The sequence below is a fragment of the Lycium ferocissimum genome, chromosome 4 (genome assembly GCF_029784015.1).
Source record: "Lycium ferocissimum isolate CSIRO_LF1 chromosome 4, AGI_CSIRO_Lferr_CH_V1, whole genome shotgun sequence".
In the NCBI taxonomy this organism is placed as follows: Eukaryota; Viridiplantae; Streptophyta; class Magnoliopsida; order Solanales; family Solanaceae; genus Lycium; species Lycium ferocissimum.
This window is the reverse complement of record NC_081345.1, coordinates 51,591,962-51,611,373: the sequence shown is the minus strand read 5'-3', so window position 1 is coordinate 51,611,373 and position 19,412 is coordinate 51,591,962. Positions and strand designations below refer to the sequence as shown.

At 40.3% G+C, this 19,412-nt stretch overlaps 1 non-coding gene across 1 annotated transcript; it reads right to left on the bottom strand.

The window, feature by feature from the left end:
- Positions 1 to 15,365: 15,365 nt before the first annotated feature.
- Positions 15,366 to 15,468, bottom strand: LOC132054976 (U6 spliceosomal RNA). The gene has a single exon (XR_009414448.1). It is a non-coding gene; the product is annotated as a U6 spliceosomal RNA (small nuclear RNA).
- Between the last annotated feature and the right edge of the window lie 3,944 nt (positions 15,469 to 19,412).

The window sequence follows — 19,412 nt, the reverse complement described above, 5'->3', positions numbered from 1 at the left end:
AAGCATGGGCTTTCTTTCCGTTTGTCTTGCCACTCATGCATTTCTCCTCAAAATGGAAAAGCCGAAAGAAAAATTCGTACGATTAACAATGTCGTTCGCACTTTACTTGCACATGCTTCGTTACCTCCCTCATTTTGCATCATGCTTTGCATATGGCAACTTACCTTCTCAATATTCTTCCTCATAAGCTATTGAACTATCAATCCCCTCTTCGGATTCTTTATCAAAAGGACCCGACTATTTACGTCTTCGGGTTTTTGGGTGTTTATGTTATCCTCTATTTCCTTCAACTACCATAAACAAACTCCAAGCCCGCTCAACTCCTTGTGTTTTTTGGGATACCCGTCTAATCACCGGGATATAAATGCTATGACTTGTCTTCTCGGAAAATCATCATGGCCCGTTATGTGATTTTGATGAAACACAATTCCGTTTGCAAAGTTGCATACTCCCCAAAAATAACACATATAGTTTCTTCGATGATGAACTACCCCCTCGGTCATCCATTATCTTTCTACGCCACAAATCACACATTGAGCCCACTTCCCCGTTGTCGGCCTGGCGAAGTGTCGCCGCCCTGCTAGCGTCCGTATTCCTCCGGGGCCGGGGCACGCCGGCCTCCACGCCCTCCCCGTTTCACTGCTGGGCCGTCGCCCCAACCCGTTCCGGGCCTCACCCATTTCCTACACAACCCCATCTCCTCCCACTCTTCCCATACCAACTCCCGCAAATTCCTACTCCCTCCCCGCTTTGCTTGTGCCGCGACCAAAATGGGATCTTTAAGCCCAAAAAGAACTTCAATCTTCTTTCCACGGTCTCTAAATCTCCTTTGCCCGTAACCCGGTGTCGGCCCTTCGTGACCCGAATTGGAAAAAGGCTATGGATGCGAATATGATGCTTTCTTATTAAAAACAAGACGTGGGAGTTGGTGCCCGTCCATCGATGTTAATGTAATTCGGTCTATGTGGATTTTTGCATAAAGAAAAATCGATGGTTCTTTTGAGAGGCATAAAGCCCGTGCTTGTAGGTGATGGCAAAACTCGACGGGTTGGAGTGGATTGTGGTGACACTTTTGCCGGTGGTCGAATCGGCTACTATTCGCACGGTTCTCGGCTTTCGGCTTTATCTAAAGCAGCCAATTCATCAACTTGATGTCAAGAATGCTTTCTTACATGGTGACCTTAAGGGAGGCCATCACACATCGCAGCCTATGGGGTTTCGGGATCTGCAAAAACCCAATCATGTGTGTTTATTGAAGAAGTCTCTTTATGGGCTTAAACGGGCTCCACGGGCTTGGTACAAGAAATTTGGTGATTATGTTCATACTCTTGGGTTTTCTCACAAGACATCCGATCATTCTCTCGTTTGTCTATCGGAAGGGTACATCTATGGCTTATCTTGTTATATGTGGACGACATTATCTTGTTGCTTATCGATGAGCTTCGTAAGTACATCGTTACCTTCTTAGCTCACGAATTCGCTATGAAGGACTTGGGTGAGCTTAGCTATTTTTTGGGCATAGGCCACCCATCGTACGTGGTTTATTTTTGTCACAAAAGAAATATGCCATAGCAATTATTGATCGTGCCGCATGTCTTCATGTAAGTCCTCGCCTACTCCCGGTTGATACTAACGAAGCTCGGTGCTTCTTCTTACACACCGTTCGAGGATCCATCCCTCTATAGAGCCTTGTCAGGCACTTCGGTATCTCACTTTCACGCGACACGACATTACATATCTTTCGTGCAACGGAGTGTGCTTGTTCATGCACGACCGAAGGATGAACACGTACACGCTGCTCAAGTGCGTTTTGCGCTATATTCGAGGCACTTCGACCATGGACTCCATCTTTATCCTTCTTCTACATCGACTCTTGTTTCTTATACAGATGCAGATTGGGGTGGATGTCCAGATACCAGGCGGTCTACTTCTGGTTATTGTGTTTTTCTTGGGGATAACTTGATCTCTTGGTCAGCTAAACGACAGGCAACCTTATCCCGTTCGAGTGCAGAAGCTGAGTACCGAGGGGTAGCCAATGTGGTTTCCGAATCTTGTTGGTTGCGGAATCTACTTTTGGAACTTCACTGTCCTATCCAAACGGCTACCTTGGTTTATTGTGATAATGTTAGTGCGATATATCTTGCCGGGAATCCGTTCGACGATCAACGCATAAACACGTTGAGATGGATATTCATTTTGTTCGCGAAAAGGTTGCTCGTAGACGGGTTCGAGTGCTCCATGTCCCATCCCGTTATCGGATTGCGATATATTTACCAAGGGTCTCCTTTGGTATTATTTGAGGATTTTCGGGACAGTCTAAGCGTTCGACGACCTCCCGCTTCGACTGCGGGGGAGTGTTAGAATATATGTCAATATCTTCTGATTAGTGTAGATCTTCTATTTATGGACATTGTATATTTAGCTCCTGAATGGCAAGTAAGTAGGTCCTAGTTTAGAGCCTTACCTTATGTAGCTTAGCTTGTATATATCATTGGGAAATTGGTTGTGAAGGGCAAGGAAATAACTTCTTTCAGTTCCATTTCACCAAAGTACTAGTTAACCTTGGTTTATGGGATATAGCGATGTTACAGACTTTGTATCAGCCCCAGAGATCATCCATACTGCTAAAATTTTTAGCTATGGCAATTGTGGCCTAAAACATAATCTACTGACTAATCCTGGCCTTAGAAATTTCTTTGTTGCTGAATTTTTTGGAACATCTTGCCTTCCACAGAGTCCAAAGAAACTATACTAGGAGTGATCCTTACAAGCATCCTATTCACTGCTTTGTTGACTTTGCTATTCCACCAATTTGAAGCTATTTGATGATGTTATTGTTGCTAGAATCAATTCCAAGAGGTCTTGATATCCACTTCTAAGTGATTTTGACCATCTCTTCAATAGCAAATAAGTGGGTGCATGACTCTTGTATTGGTACCCTGCAACAAACACAATCAACATTAGTATTGCCACCGAATTTAGCTACTGAATTCCCATGTGGGAGCTCTTTCTTCACTACAAAAAAATGGGTAACTTGAGGAGGTTGAAAGTTGCAATTCGCTGGGGTTTTAGCCTCCGCTAATTGCAACTTTTGTGGTGCTTAATGAGCCTCCACATCAAGAAAGAAATTTTAAAAGGAATAGATTTGTTCCAAACAAAATCAAGTTGACTAGTGTGCTCCCTCTCCTGTCTTAGAGCCTGGTATGTTGTAGCACAAGAGAATGTTCCACTTGGTTCAAGCTTCCAAATGGCCTTGTCCATTGTCTATCCATCCCCAAGCCTCACTGCGATAATGTCCTCCACCGTACGTTTGCCTAGGAATGACAGCTTCAAGAACTTCCTTATCCCACTTTAAGAGCTTCCTCATCCCATATATTGTTCTGAATAAATATGCTTACCATGATATTTCTAGGCTTAGGATGTTGCACATCTTGTAGGTATAAAGGACCAGTGGCAAGCCACTTATCTAACCAGAATAGCAGATTCCCTTCACCGATCTTCCAGTAAATGTTATCCTCCATTTTCTTTCTAGTGTCAATTAAATTTCTCCAATTGGAGGAATCTTTGGAATTCTTGACTCTAGAAACTGCATTAGATCTTGGGCAGTACTTTGCATCCAAGAACTTAGACAAAATAGACTTCTCACTTCTGTATCTCCACCATCTATTCACACAGAAAGCATAGCTGATATCCTGAATTTTCTTGAAACCAAGACCACCTTTATCATAGGGATAGCACATGTTATCCCAGGAAAACCAGGAACTCCAATGATACTTGTTTTTCCCCTTCCTTTGTGCCCCAAAAGATTTTAGCAAAATACATCTCAATTTGTTCAATAATAGTTTTAGGAAGAACCAAAACAACCATGATATGCAAAGTTTTTTATTGTAGGATATGCTTGATGATAATGGCTCTGCCCCCTGCTGATAACATATTGCCTTGCCAACCTCGTGCTTTGTTCAGAACTTTTGTTGCCATATCTGCAAAGTAAGACACCCTTTTCCTTCCAATATATATTGGACAACCCAAATAAGTAAAAGGAAACTCAGCATTATTAAATCCTGTCCATCTTCTAATCCTTCTTCTGGATCTTTAATCTGAACAGTCATAAGTGTAGAAATTGGTCTTTTCCTTGTTGATTTGTTAGCCAGAAGCTTGTTGATAATTGCTAAGCTCCATCATAACCATTGTGACGGACTTTTTGTCCCCTGAAGTAAACAGAATCATATCATCTGCATAACGCATGTGATTGATTTGAGGACCTCTTTTGCTCATTGAGAACCCCTTATAGTTTGGATCACTGCTGAGGTTGGTAAGACTCCTTGAGCGTACTTCTCCTGAAATGATGAAGAGTGCAAGGGAAAGAAGATCCCCCTGCTTCAAACCTCTTGAAGATCCAAAGAAATCATACCTTGTACCATTAATGATAACTGAGTACCAGTTATTGGATAGAAGCCTGAAAATCATATTCACCACACTGGCAGAGAAACCAAACTTTTTCATAGCATCCATCAAAAAAGACCAAGACAACCTGTCATAAGCCTTAGACATATCTAGCTTTATAACAAGATTCCCTCAAACATCATGATGTTTAATACCATAGAATAATTCTTGTGCTAGAGACACATTTTCAATAATGAATCTGCCCTTGACAAAAATCACCTTGATTTTCTGAAATAATGTTAAGGAGAAGTGGTGCAAATCTCTTGGCCAAGATCTTAGAAATAATCTTGTTAGTAACATTGGCCAAGCTTATTGGTCTTAAATGGGAGAATTGAGTTGGGATCTTGACTTTGGGAATCAAGGCAAGACAAGAATGGGTGAAGTACCTACTCAACTTTGCCCCATTAAAGAAGGCTTGAACATCGTTGCAAATATTAGATTTGATAATTTCCCATGCATTCAGAAAGAATAGGCCATTAAAACCATCCGGACCAGTAGCATTTTCATAATTGATAGAAAAAACTGCCTCATTCACCTCCTTTTCACTAGGTACATCCTGAATCATTTGATTGTCCTCATCAGAGATGATAGATTCCACGTATCTGAAAATATTGTTCAGGTTCTCTGTTTCTTCCTCTGAGAAATGATCTATTGCTGCTGTTACACCCTAATTTTCGATAGGGTGTGATGGGCACCCGACCCTTACTTAGGGCCGAGCGAACCCGCTGACTCTCGTTATACTCATAATTATGCTGGGCCTTTAAACCATGACGAGAATGCATAACAAAAGCTTTTCAAGAACAACACGCTTTTCATCTTTCTCAAAACAAATAAAATATGTAATCATATGAAATCTGTAATATAATGCATAATAATACATCGGCTTATAGAGCCGCTTACAAAACTGACATATACTATATGTGACTCTATCTGCAAAGTCTCTAACATAGAACATGATGCCACAACATAAATACTCTACTGCAGCGGCACTCGAGGAAATGGAGCTCGCGAATCCCGAGTGGAACATCTTCTCAATAACGTCCTCTCTATCCGTAGGTACTGCGTGGCATGAAACGCAGCTCAAGAAAGGGTCGACGGAATATGTACTGAGCATGTAAAGCATGAAATACAATTACAGAGTCATAACTGAGATAAAAGTACAGAAGCGAGGACGAACATCAGAATACCTGACCTGCTTACTCTTAAACACAAACCATGCATAACAATATCATATCCAACCTGTTATGGGCTTAGTGACACAATCAGACAATCATTCTGCACATGTGTATACATATAGCGTGTCCCGGCCCTCTAATGAGGGACTCGGTAAGCAAGATCATATTACCATCATATATATACATATAGCATGTCCCGGCCCTCAAATGAGGGACTCGGTGAATAGCGTGTCCCGGCCCTCTAAAGAGGGACTCGGTGAATGGCGTGTCCCGGCCCTCTAGTGAGGGACTCGGTGGAGGAGATCCTGTCTCCATCATGTATACATATAGCGTGTCCCGGCCCTCTAATGAGGGACTCGGTGAATAATACAGTAGAGCTGTGCACGAAAGCATGTCCTGGCCCGGGACTCGAAAAGATGTAACAATCATACGCACGAGCAGAGTAGTAAGTAACCACATACACATAAATCATCATTACAGACTCAATGGATAAGTAAACAAATCAACGCTCGAGTATCAAACGATAATCATGCTAAATTCTTTCAAAATGCCGTTAGAGCCAAACATAGAAAAGTCTCAGGGCCCCACGGACAAGTATCAAACCAATCCGAGCCCGCCTATGAATGTTAGGGTCATTATACGCTACAGAACCTCCTACGAGCATATCGAAGCAATCCGGTTCCGTCTATGAAAGTTACGAACCTTTTTCGACGTAGAATCCTTTAGAACAAACTTTTTATGCACATTTGAAATTCAATCATACCAAAGACATATGGGCCATAGTTTAACCATATTAAAAATGCCAACATAAGAGATGAATCAGAATCGTAGACGCGCTCGGGATTTAAGAATGGAATTTCCCCCGAGGCACATATCACGTCATACCTTACTTACGTCTACGACATGCCAAAAGAAGGAAAGAGTAAGCTTTACATACCTCGTCCGCTTCCTAAGCTAATCCAAACTTAAATCTCGGCTTCTCAAGATCTACAATAACGTCGTTAAACACCAAACATTAGTCATAAGCACTTAGGAATCCAATTCCAAGCTAGCACTTTATCTACGAGAAATTTGGGCAAAAGATTTCCGTAATTTCAACATCCGCGAGAATTCAACTCGGCCAAATCTTCAACAACAATACCAACAACCATGTTAACAACATCAATAATCAATTTAAAACGCATTCTAACATTAACAACCTTCTCCCACATAATGCGACGACATTCACTTACATTCAATTCAATTACATATAATCAAGCCAACACTAATGCTCGCACATTCAAGTACTAATCCGAGATCGTTCAAACCAGATTCAAGAACATTTCAAGCAATCCGCCCAATATTCAAAATAACCCAACCAAACCATCATTCCACCCGAAACCTCCCCAACTCAACATGAACAACAATAACACATTTCTTTCTTCCAAAACTCATGAACTACACCAACAATCCACACATTAGCAACATTATTCTTATAAATGCAAGAAACTATATTAGAATCGCATTAGCTTCGACCATAATCTACAAACGGTTATAACTTCAACTTGAATTACTAAACCTTCATTTTCATCCTAGAATCCACAACAACAACAACCAAACATGCTAAATAAAATTAATTCATCACTCTTACATAACATAACATAACATGTACACGGCCACAACAACACACACGGCTCCACTTCAACATGCAACATTTCATGAGTTTCATCCATTTCTACATACTACACATACACAAATCATCCATAACATACATAGAAGGAGAGTAAACCTTACCTTAGCACTTGACTTCTCAACTTGGCTATGGTTTGTTCTTGCAAGAATAAGTGTTTTGCTTGTTCCAACAACCACCTCACGTTAAAGAGGACCTTCCAATGGGTTGAATTGCTAGAAGAAAATAATTTTTGTGATGAAAATTTTTGGACCTTGCTCGGCTATGCCCTTGGCCGAATGCTCTCCTTCTTTTTTTCTCCAAGTTTCTATAAACTTCTAAGGGTGAAAATGATGAAGATGATTAATTAGTCATCTTCTAATCACATATATAAAACATCCATGTGGCCCATGGCCCACACCCATGTGGCCGGCCACATGGCCCTTTTTATTTCATGAATTTTAACTTTCCAATATTCACTTTTAACCCCCAAATTTTTCCTTAATATTCTATGCCAACAAAATCATAAGCAACTCATGTCTTAAAACAAAATCGTAGTTAAAAGTCTCTACTTCGCCTCCCGGAATAACCTTGTCCTTAACTTATCATGATTAACTCGGATTGTCCCAATGTACGAAATACGGGATATAACAGCTGCTTCAGAGATGTCTTCATTTCCTTCTATCTATTGACCCTCGTTATTTTTATTCTGTGGATTTTAGTTCTTCTCCTTTTCTACCTAATAACACTGTGAAAGTACTTAGAGTTTGAGTCTCCTTCTTCTGCCCATTTAATCCTGGCTCTTTGTTTCAAAATAGAATCTTCCTGTTTAAGCCAGTGAATGTATTCTGCTTGTGCCTTATGCATGTTTTCTCTATTTATGTCTGTAGCATTTTATTCAAAAGCCTCTTTCATAGCATTGGTGTGTTCTTCCATCTATTGTACTTTTTCAAATACATTGCCAATGTTTTGCCTAGACGAGGTACTCAACTTCCTTGAAAGATTCTTCAACTTTTGTTGCAATAACCACTGAGCATTACCATGTACTTCAATTCTCCATGCTTCCTCAACCAACTCTATGTATCCTAGTTGTTGAACACAAAAATTTAAGAAGTATCTGATGATATCCTGATTGTTGTTGTAATTCTTTAAGAGAAAAACATTATGATCTGATCCTGATTTGGCCTTGCGGTCCACTCTGATGTTCTGAAAAGTGTCTAGCCATTTGTCATTCCAGAACCCTGTCCAGCCTCTTGCAATGTCTTTTCCTTCTCCTCCTTCCGTTTCACTATGTGAAAACATTACCAGAGTAACCTGCATCTTCCATGTTACAATCCTCTATACAATTGATGAAGTATAAACTCTTGCTTAACCTGTGTTGTCTTCCTCCTCTTTTTTTTTTCAGGGGATAGAATAACATTGAAATCCCCAAAGACAGCCCAAGGACCATTAATAAAATTGCTCACGTCCCTCAGGTTCCTCCAAAGTTTCCTCCTCCTTGCTTGAGTAGATTTGGCATACACAGCTGAAAACCAGAAATAAGTCACATCCCCAGTTTTGTTGCACTTCAAGGTTATCTGTTGCTTCTTATTGGAAATAATCTCACATTCATATAAATCCTTCAATAAAATCCATAACTTCCATTAACATTATGAGTAGCATGGTCCATTCCTAGATAGTTTTAAAAATTTTCAATTTGATCACTTTCAAGAAATGGCTCTTGAAGAGCCACAATCTCTACTTTGTGTTTTCTAATCAGTTTCTTGAGCCTTTCAGTAGCACCCTTTGACTTTATTCCCCTAATGCTCCATATTATGTTGTTCATCATAATTAAAATCTTAGAGAGGAGAAGATTACTTTTGGGAACCAGGGAGGTTTGAATGACCTCCTCTAAATCCCTTTTGTTTGTGTCTGTTACCTCTTGGTGATAAATTTTGTTTGTTTATCACCTCCATGGTTTCTTTCGTAACTAGATCATCATCATATTTCCTGTTGGGGGTAAAAGTTTTAATAAGGCTTTCTGCAACCTCCTCATCTGAGTAATCTCTATCTTCCTTGTCTGTCATTTTTTCATCTGATGATATTGTTTTCTCTTTTCCATTGATGTTGTTTCCGTCTTTGTACCTGGTGTAAATCTGGACCATGTCTGTTCTTAGTATCTTCATGGATCACTTTTATTGATCCCAAATCAACCACCCATTTACCACTAAGATCAGGGGTGTCATTAGGATCCTATGTCATTGGGGATATTACTTCAATCTCTCCTCTATCAAAATGGTGTCCAATCTTGCTGACTTGATCCTACTGTTGATAGTAGATGGAATTTTCTTTACTTGCATTTTGCACTTCTCTAGTAACCTTCTTGTTGTCCTTGCTTTTATTGTTTCCCTCTTTACTGTTGCCTGCAATAACAATTCTTTTCTCCCAGGTTTGTTTTTGCACTTCTTTCCTTGATCCTATTTTGCTCTTCTCCTCAGGTGTTTGTTTTAACCTTTGTTTTGCCCAAACTACCTGTTTTAAAAAATTGTTGGTTAGCATCTGCATCATATTGTTCTTGGTTTTCTTGGCAACTTTTTTCTGCATATTGTCATCCTGAGCTTTCTCATTATCACTCTCCAGTTGTTCCTAAACTTTGCGATGTTTAGCTTGGCCTTTAGCTTGGTCCTAAACTTTGGGAGATTCAATTTTCCCTTTTTGATGTTAAGTATACTATCTCTCCTCTCATCTTCTCTCCAACGGTAAGTTAGCTCCCCCCCAACCCCCACCCACCCCACCCACCCCCTAACCAAGCCACCCCAACAGGCCACCGGCTATCGGCGACCACCACCACTAGTTCCGCCGGCCGTCTCTCTCTCTCTCTCCTCTCCGTTCTCTCTTTTCTTTCCTTCTTCCTTTCTTGTTTTTTTTTCTCTTTTCCTTTCTCTTCTACATCGCGATCGGAAACCCTCCACCGCAGGTTTTCGAGCGCTTTCGCATTTGCACTCGAGTTTTCGGTAGCCCCGGCTATGAACAAGGATTTCGGTCGGTGAATGCTGATTCCGGCCAAGAAAGATTTCCGACTTGCAAACGAGATTTCTCGGTGAACAACAGTTTTACTTACTTGGAGTCGGGTACTCCAATAGCCCATTTCCTGTCATTTAGCCTTATAAATTTTGCTTGCTCCGCCTAATTGAATACCTATTTCTCCGCTTATAGACTATTGCTAACTTGTGCTCTATTAATGATCCTTCGTTTGTCTTAGATTAACCTTTCACTAGCGTATATTTGCTTTACTGGCTTTGGTGAGGGATGGTAGACAAGGGTCATGTTCTCGGTTGGGATCGGGGACTAGGGTTAGGAGGGCTAAAAGGGTTGAGGGAGCTTCTAGGTTGAGAGTAGGGTCTTGGAATATTGGGACTTTATCGGGAAAGTCCATAGAGTTAATTAAGATTCTTAAAAAGAGGAGGATTAATATAGCTTGTGTCCAAGAGTCTAAATGGGTAGGACCTAAAGCTAAGGATGTGGATAGGTACAAGCTTTGGTTCTCGGGCAAGTCGAGGTATAGGAATGGGGTAGGGATCTTAGTAGATAGTAAGCTTAGAGATCAGGTGGTAGAGGTTGGGAGGATCAACGACAGGATGATGGCGATTAAGTTAGTCGTTAGAGGGTTCACCTTGAACATTATTAGTGCCTACGCACCACAAGTGGGTTTGGACGAGGAGGTAAAAAGGCGCTTTTGGGAGGACTTGGACGAAGTGGTGGTAAGTATACCGCCTACTGAGAAGTTATTCATAGGAGGAGATTTCAATGGGCACATTGGGTCTGTTTCGAGGGGTTATGACGAGGTGCATGGAGGATTTGGCTTCGAGGACAGGAATGGTGGAGGAGTCTCACTCCTGGATTTCGCAAAAGCTTTTGGATTGGTGGTAGCCAACTCGAGTTTTCCGAAGAAGGAGGAGCACTTGGTAACCTTTCGTAGCTCGGTGGCTGCGACGCAAATAGACTTTTTGCTTCTTAGAAAAGATGATAAAGGCCTCTGTAAGGACTGCAAGGTCATACCGAGTGAGAATCTTACGACCCAACATAAGCTATTGGTGATGGATTTGGAGATAAGAAGGAAGAAGAAGAAGAATAAGGTCATGGATGACCGACCAAGGATTAGGTGGGGGAGTTTGACTCTGTCTAGTGTCCTAGAGATGGGGGAGAAGTTGATGGCTATGGGAGCGTGGGATAGTAGGGGGGATGCGAGCAGTATGTGGGATAGGACGGCCAGTTGCATTAGGGAAGCAGCTAGAGAGGTATTGGGGGTCTCACGAGGCCGCCGTGGTGGGCACCGAGGGGATTGGTGGTGGAATGGAGAAGTCCAAGGGAAGGTAGAAGCAAAGAAGCAGGCATATGTGAAGTTGGTAGATAGCAAGGATGATGAAGAGAAGCGGACGAACAGGGAAAAGTATAAGATGGCGAGAAAGGAGGCGAAGTTGGCAGTTTCGGCGGCTAAAACGGCAGCCTTTGAACGCCTTTATGCAGAACTAGAGGACAGAGGTGGGGATAAGAAGCTATTTAAGCTCGCCAAGGCGAGAGAGAGGAAGGCACGCGACTTGGATCAAGTGAAGTGCATCAAGGACGAGGATGGCCAAGTGTTGGTACAGGAAACCCGCATTAGACAGAGATGGCAGTCATACTTTCATGAACTCTTGAACGAAGGAGCGGACAGAGACATTGTGTTGGGAGACTTGGAGCACTCTGATAGGCGTCGCGACTTTGGTTATTGTAGGAGTATAAAGGTTGAGGAGGTTAAGGGAGTTGTTCGTAGGATGCGCAGGGAAAGAGCGACCAGACCTGACGGGATTCCTGGGGAATTTTGGAAGAATGCGGCAGAGTAGGCTTGGAGTGGTCGACCGGGTTGTTTAATGTCATTTTCAAGACAAATAAGATGCCGTAAGAATGGAGATGGAGTATAATGATTCCCGTGTATAAGAACAAGGGAAACATTCAAAGCTGCAACAACTATAGAGGTATCAAGCTGCTAAGTCACAATATGAAAGTGTGGGAAAGGGTGGTGGAAATGACGGTGAAGAGAGGTGTGTCTATTTCAAAGAACCAGTTTGGATTCATGCTGAGGCGCTCGACTACAGAAGCCATTTATATTGTAAGGAGATTGGTGGAGCAAAGATAGGGAGCAAGAAGAGGGACTTGCACATGATATTCATTGACCTAGAAAAGGCCACGACAAGGTGCCAAGAGAGGTCCCATGGAGATGCTTGGAGGCTAAAGGTGTACCTGCGGTATACATTAGAGCGAAAAAGGATATGTATGATGGAGCTAAGACCAGGGTAAGGATGGTAGGAGGAGACTCGGAGCACTTTCCTGTTCTGATGGGGTTCATCAGGGATCAGCTCTTAGCCCGTTTCTATTCGCCTTGGTGATAGATGAATTGACGCGACAAATACAAGGTGAGGTGCCTTGGTGTATGTTGTTCGCAGATGACATAGTCCTGATTGACGAGACTCGCAACGGAGTTAACGATAAGCCGCGGGCCGGAGACAGACGTTGGAGTCTAAAGGATTTAAATTAGCAGGACCAAGACAATAATACTGAGTGCAGTTCGAAAGGCGTACCGCATGAGGCCGACGAGGATGTGAGGCTTGGTACCCAGTCCATTCAAAAGAAAGGAAGTTTAAAGTATCTTGGGTCTATTATACAGGGATATGGGGATGTCGACGATGATGTTTCACATCATATTGGTGCAGGGTGGATGAAATGAAGACTCGCCTCCGGAGTGCTGTGTGATAAGAAAGTGCCACCAAAACTTAAAGGCAAGTTCTACAAAGTGGTGGTTAGACCAACTTTATTGTACGGAGCGGAGTGTTGGCCGGTCAAGAAATGTCACGTTCGTAAGATGAAAGTCGCGAAAATGCGAATGCGTCGCGGTGGATGTGTGGGCACACTGGAGGGATAGAATTAGGAATGAAGATATCCGAGACAAGGTGGGAGTGGCATCGGTGGAGGACAAGATGCGGGAAGCAAGGCCGAAATGGTTTGGGCATGTGAAGAGAGAGACACGATGATGCTCAAGGTGCGGAGGTGTGAGAGGTTGGCTATGGATGGTTTCGGAGAGGTAAAGCGAGGCCGAAGAAGTATTGGGAGAGGTGATTAGACAGATATGGCACAGCTTTCAGCTCACCGAGGACATGACTTTAGATAGAAGGTTGTGGAGGACTCGGGATTAGATGAGGCTGTGTGGCTTACCCTTTCACCATAGTAGTTACGCTTTTGCTCATTTGTTTATTGCCATTTTGTTTATGCATTTGATTGCTGCTTATATATGTTGGGCCGTTGTACTTTGAAATTATCTTATTTATCTATAGTACTTAATGCTCCTTTCTTTCCGGACTGGTCTATCATGATTTTCTCGCTTTTGGTATTCGTTGTTATCATATTGTCTTCGATATGCTTGGCCCTATCTGACCTTTTGTCTTGTTTTCCTCTTGTTTTCCTCTCTTTTCCTCTCTTGAGCCGAGGGTCTTTCGGAAATAGCCGCCCTACCTTTCAAGGTGGGGGTTAGGTCTGCGTACACTCTACCCTCCCCAAACCCCACATGGTGGGATTATACTGGGCTTGTTGTTGTTGTAATTTTCCCTTTTACTTGCTCCTGATTTACTGATGTGCTTACATGTTCTTTGGTGAGCTCCTTGCGGGATTGCTCAAAACAGTCTCCTTAGCATGTGTTGTCTTATTGTTGTTTCTCCTCTTTCCATTCTTGACTTTAATGAAACCCTCATTTTCATCTTGGTCCTTGACCTCATCAAACTTGGTTTCCACCTGTTTCTCTATCAGTTTAGGATTCTGTGTAGTTTTTTGCTGATCAATCTTGTTAGCTTGCTTTTCTTTTTCTGCTCCTTTTTGCTCTCTTTTCCTCGCTACAATTTTACACCTTGCCAAATCATGACCCTACATCTTGCATGTTATACAGAAAGCAAGATCCCCTTCATACTTCAGTTTTTGGTCATATCCTTTCCTACCAAAGATCATCTCCCTCAAGGCCAACCCAAATAGATGTCGAAAGAGGTTTTATCAAATTGACTTCTACTCTCTCTTTAGCTAAATGAGGTCTGGTCCTTCCCATTGTTGCCGAGTCCTCCTTCAATGGAGTACCAACAACTGCTAAGATTTGCTTGAGATATTCCCATTTGAAAAGATGAAATTTTAATTGTGGTAAAAGTACCCAAATTGGCGCAAGAAAGTTTCTTCATTCGGATCAAAGTCCAGAGTCCATTTGAACATTCGCATCATAGATCCAGCAATTTCCATGAATCTCTTGAAATAAGCAGTGTTAAAATCCAATTCGTTATTAAACACAATAAAAACGTGCCTATAGTCATATGCCCCTATGTGAGCTTTGCCTTCAAGAGGAATTACTCCCTTGAATTTCGTCCTAATAATCTCAATTTTTGGCCTACCCATTGTGAATTTCCCAACCAAAGTCTAATTGCACTCTTCCACCATGACACCGTAGTAATCAGATTCTTTGAAAAGCACAAAGATACATACCGTTATGAGTAGAATGTGTGGCTATCACTGGAGCGATGGATTGAGAAATGTTGGAGCTCCATACTCCAGCGAAAGCTTCAATATACCAAGATTTTTGCTTTGATATTAACTCAGCCTGCACGTCGAGCCAAAATTAGGTGTCAACAAGTAGCATGGTCCATTCCTAGATAGTTTTGAAAATTTTCAATTTGATCACTTTCAAGAAATGGCTCTTAAAGAGCCATAGTCTCTACTTTGTGTTTTCTAATCAGTTTCTTGAGCCTTTCAGTAGCACCCTTTGACTTAATTCCCCTAATGTTCCATATTATGATGTTCATCATAGTTAAAATCTTAAAGAGAAGCAGATTACTCCAGCGAAAGCTTTAATATACCAAGATTTTTGCTTTGATATTAACTCAGCCTGCATTGGAACCGAAGAGGGGTCCTTTGGTTGAGTAATACGCGCTGGTTGACCTGCCGTTGATGGCTCCATGGTGATGGCGTGTAGGGGCACACACTTTCCTTATGGGAAATATTATCATTGGGAGCTATTTATTAGAGAGAGAATTTTTGGGTGACTTGATCTGTAAAAAAATTTGGACCATTTCTCGATTTGTGCATGTCATCCTTGGGTAGGGGCTATGCTAATCTTCTCTGTATCGCTCCAATTTTATCGGATGTCCCCGAAGAGACTCTTTTGCTTTTCTTATCATCTTTCTTTAATTTGTTGAAATGATACTTGTAATATTTGAGGCTACCATGCTACTTAACTTTACTTATCATCTCCGAGGATTGTAATTGGATGGATAGGATTGTTTTTTTACTTTTTATCAAAGGTCTTGGTTTCGAATTCTAAGAATAAAAAAATCTTTATAGGGAGCGCTTCCCTCTTTAATGGACATTATACACGTCACGAATATGAATTAGTCGAGTGATTTACAAGAATGGCCTAGGAGGTGGGTGGTCTTGAACTTTTGACATCGCTTGTCCCATGAGCAAAACTTCGAGGTCAACAAATTTTGCCTTTTACCTTTAAAGATTTACCCATAGTCCAAGCGAGGATCGAAGTTCAAGATAACCATTTACAAGGTCATTGAGTGTAAGTTCCTGAAATTGGCCAGGACCCAGATGAAGCAGGTATAGAACATCGAATGGAAGAAAAAAATTATGCTTATCATGCTATTGTTGAGAACGAACTAGTGGACGCGGTATTAATGATTATGGGCATTTATATCCAAGATAATTACATGTAAATCTCTATTATAAATATTAGAAAAACTATAATCTGATTAAAATTATATTAATTACTAAAATAGTTTAAACTATATTAATTGTATAAAAAATCTTTATGCATATTTCCGTGAACCCTTTGTAAATCCTAATCAGCAATCGACATATGCATTTATTTACTTCTTAAATAAATGATATCTTATAACTACTTGATAAAGGTGGGACAAAAAGAAAATGAGAGATGTAGATAGAAAGCAAGAAACCCAATATTTAGCTGTCTGGAATTAATGAGATTTTGACACTACGAGGGTGTCAAGGTTCGTTTGAGTCAGTATTTTAGAAAATGTATACCGTACTATTTTGATAAAATTCATCAAATCTGATCAAAATTGGACTTTTGCACGCTGTAAATGTAGTCTTGATATAAGATCTTAATATTAAGAGAGTCCGCAATTGAAATGACGCAAAACATATTCTTGTAACGAAAATGAGTGCTCTAGCCATGCGTCGCGCGGGACCTGGAAAAAATCTTGCTCTGGCGCTATGGATGTGCAATGCGCAGTAGGCCTGTGCACAAATTGGTTCAACCCGAATTTCCGAACCGATTCGAAACAATTCGGATAATTCAATTTGGATAATACAATTCGATTTCGATTTACAAATGCAATTGTCAAATATTACGGTTTAACGGTTCGGATACGGTTGGCTTCAATTGTCAACCGAACCGATCCGAACAAACCGAATTTATATGCCACTAATGACTAATATGACTAATACTCTAATAGTCTAACTATATATGCGCTTAATACTTATAGTGAAGTAATATTTATTTAACTTCAGAAGTGGTGCAAATGAATGTCTGCATGCACACCTTGCACTAAATATTCATGGCCTTCTTGTTGGCCTCAAGCTAACTTCCCTTTTGGTCTTTCGTCTTTTCAGCGTTCTTCTCACGAGCCATCTTTGCCTTTTGGCCATTGCCTCCACCCATGGCTTTGTTTGTTCTTTGATCTTAGCCTTGTACAAATTAGAGTTTTTTTTTTTTTTTTGGGTTTTTTTGAGGATGCAAACTGAGTTATTATGCTTGTCTGCTTGCAAGTTGCAAGATGCTGGATTATTAATTTGGTATATGTAATGTGGTGTTGGTGGATTTGTATGCTTGCACAAGTTATCAAGCTCTTGTTTTGCTATTTATATGCTATTATGCTTGCAAGTTTATGTTTTTTTCTTCGTTAATGTCTTGGTTATAAGGCTGCAAATTTACTATCTCATTATTTTTTGTTATGTTTACTCTAAAACTAAAATGAAAATAGTTACTTGTTTAAATTTCGAACAAATCGATTTGTGTAACCGAACCGAAATAATAAAAAACGAATCGAATTGGACCTAGAATGGATCGAGTTTAGTTGAGAATTTTAAAATCGAAATTCGAAATTTCAACTCGATGATTTACCAAAACCGAACCGAACCGATTCGTGCACAGGCCTAATGCGCAGGGAGTGCCTAGGCCCAGAAAATGAAAAGGGACTTCGTGGAAAGAGAAAAACACTTTATTTTCCGACTTGGACACTTGGTTGAGAGCTCTTGGAAGGGTTTCTACCTAGGCACTTCAAGATCCTAAAAAAGTGAGTAATTCAATGGCCATTTGAGTAAATTTTCACCATTTAATCATGCGCCTAACATCAAAAACGGCGGCAAAACTCTATATTTCAAGAATCAAACTTCAAGAACTCAAGAGGGTAAAAATTTAAGATTTCTCCAAGAAGGTAAAACTCAACTCCACCTTTCCATACGGTGTACGATGAGCATTAGGGGCGTGATTTACGAGTTAGATAAGTCATTTGGTTATGAATGTCATATACCCTAGTTGGGAAATTGAAAAGCGAACAATCCTTAATTTTTTATTTTAAAAAGAAAAAGATAAGATTCACCGAGGGAAGTACAATTTTCCATATGATTATCGTTGTTATTTCAAAAATTCTAGCTTGAGAATTAAGAAGTAAGTACAGACTTGAGAATCACATTGTAAATAGATCTTTCAATGCCTCGTGTATCGGTCTTTTGGCCATAATCCTAAAATCACACAAATGACAAGGAAGGATCCTACATAAAAGTGGAAGCAGTGCCATGTTATGGATGTCTGGTGATAAATAAGTCTGTAATTAATGCAAAAGGTACAGTTGTTGAGTTAGACCAATTATTAGCAGATGGAGGGAATAAGACAGGGATCAATGTACCATTTACTGTAAGAGTTCGATAAAACTTAGTAATTTTAGTTTAAATTTTATATTTATCTTAATAATTCGTTTGATATATATATATATATATATATCAAATATAAACTTAGGATCTAATAACGCTAAAAGGTTAGAATTTAAAATTCATAAACTTTAAATTATGAATCCACGTCTAGGTAGTCATTTGTTTTAAAGAACTATACTGGTCCTATTCATATAAGAAAAAGATTTCAAAATCTTTATGCATGCACCTCCGTCCAAGTGCTGCATACAAGGTCCAGCCAGAATAATAAGGAAAGATTCAACCAATTTAAATCGTTCACATCATAATAATAGTAGCGTAAAGGCCGTAGGTCGGGGCACGGACACCCATAACAGGGCTATTACTTTCACTGACCTCAAACTCCAAAGTCTTCCAGCTTTCCCCATTTGATTAAATTCAAATGTGCAAACTCCACTTTTTGCCTTTTGTAATGTGCACTTTCCAAAAGAGAAAAGATCTGTGTGGGGAACCTCAAATATTTTAGCATCTACATAACTAATGTTATACTGGCCTTTCAAGCTAAGGGTAGGTTTCTCTTTAAATCGTACATCATTCTTGTGTATTAATTGAACTTCAAGTTTTGATCAAAACGTATCCTCATCTGCCTATTCAAAACGATAAGATTTTCGTACATATTATTTAGTTATATGTGATATCAAAAAATTTCATGTCAAAATATCTATCCTATAAAATTGTACGTCCGTATTATAAATTAATGTGGTCCTAGTTGGAGACAAACCCGTTATCGATTTACACATTCAATTCCAAACAATTCATTTTACCATGTTCGTTGTGTAATACTCACTACAAGAAGCAAGCAAGTCTTAAAGGCATTGCAGACTACTATTTAACTTTTGGGATAATCACTTTTCCAACTGGATATTAAGATACATGTGTCATGTGTATGACTATAGTTTTAAATCTATGTTTTTAGAGGCGGATCTAGAATTTGATGACTACGCTGCCAACATTACTAAAACCGCATTTTCCTGAGAGATAAATATTGACGGAGCCTGTCGGTCTATTATTCTGTAAAGATAAGTAATAGACGCTACATAAGACTAATGAAATTATTTTTTAAAATTTTCTTAATGAAACCGACAGACGTCTATAGGTTAATTTTGCTC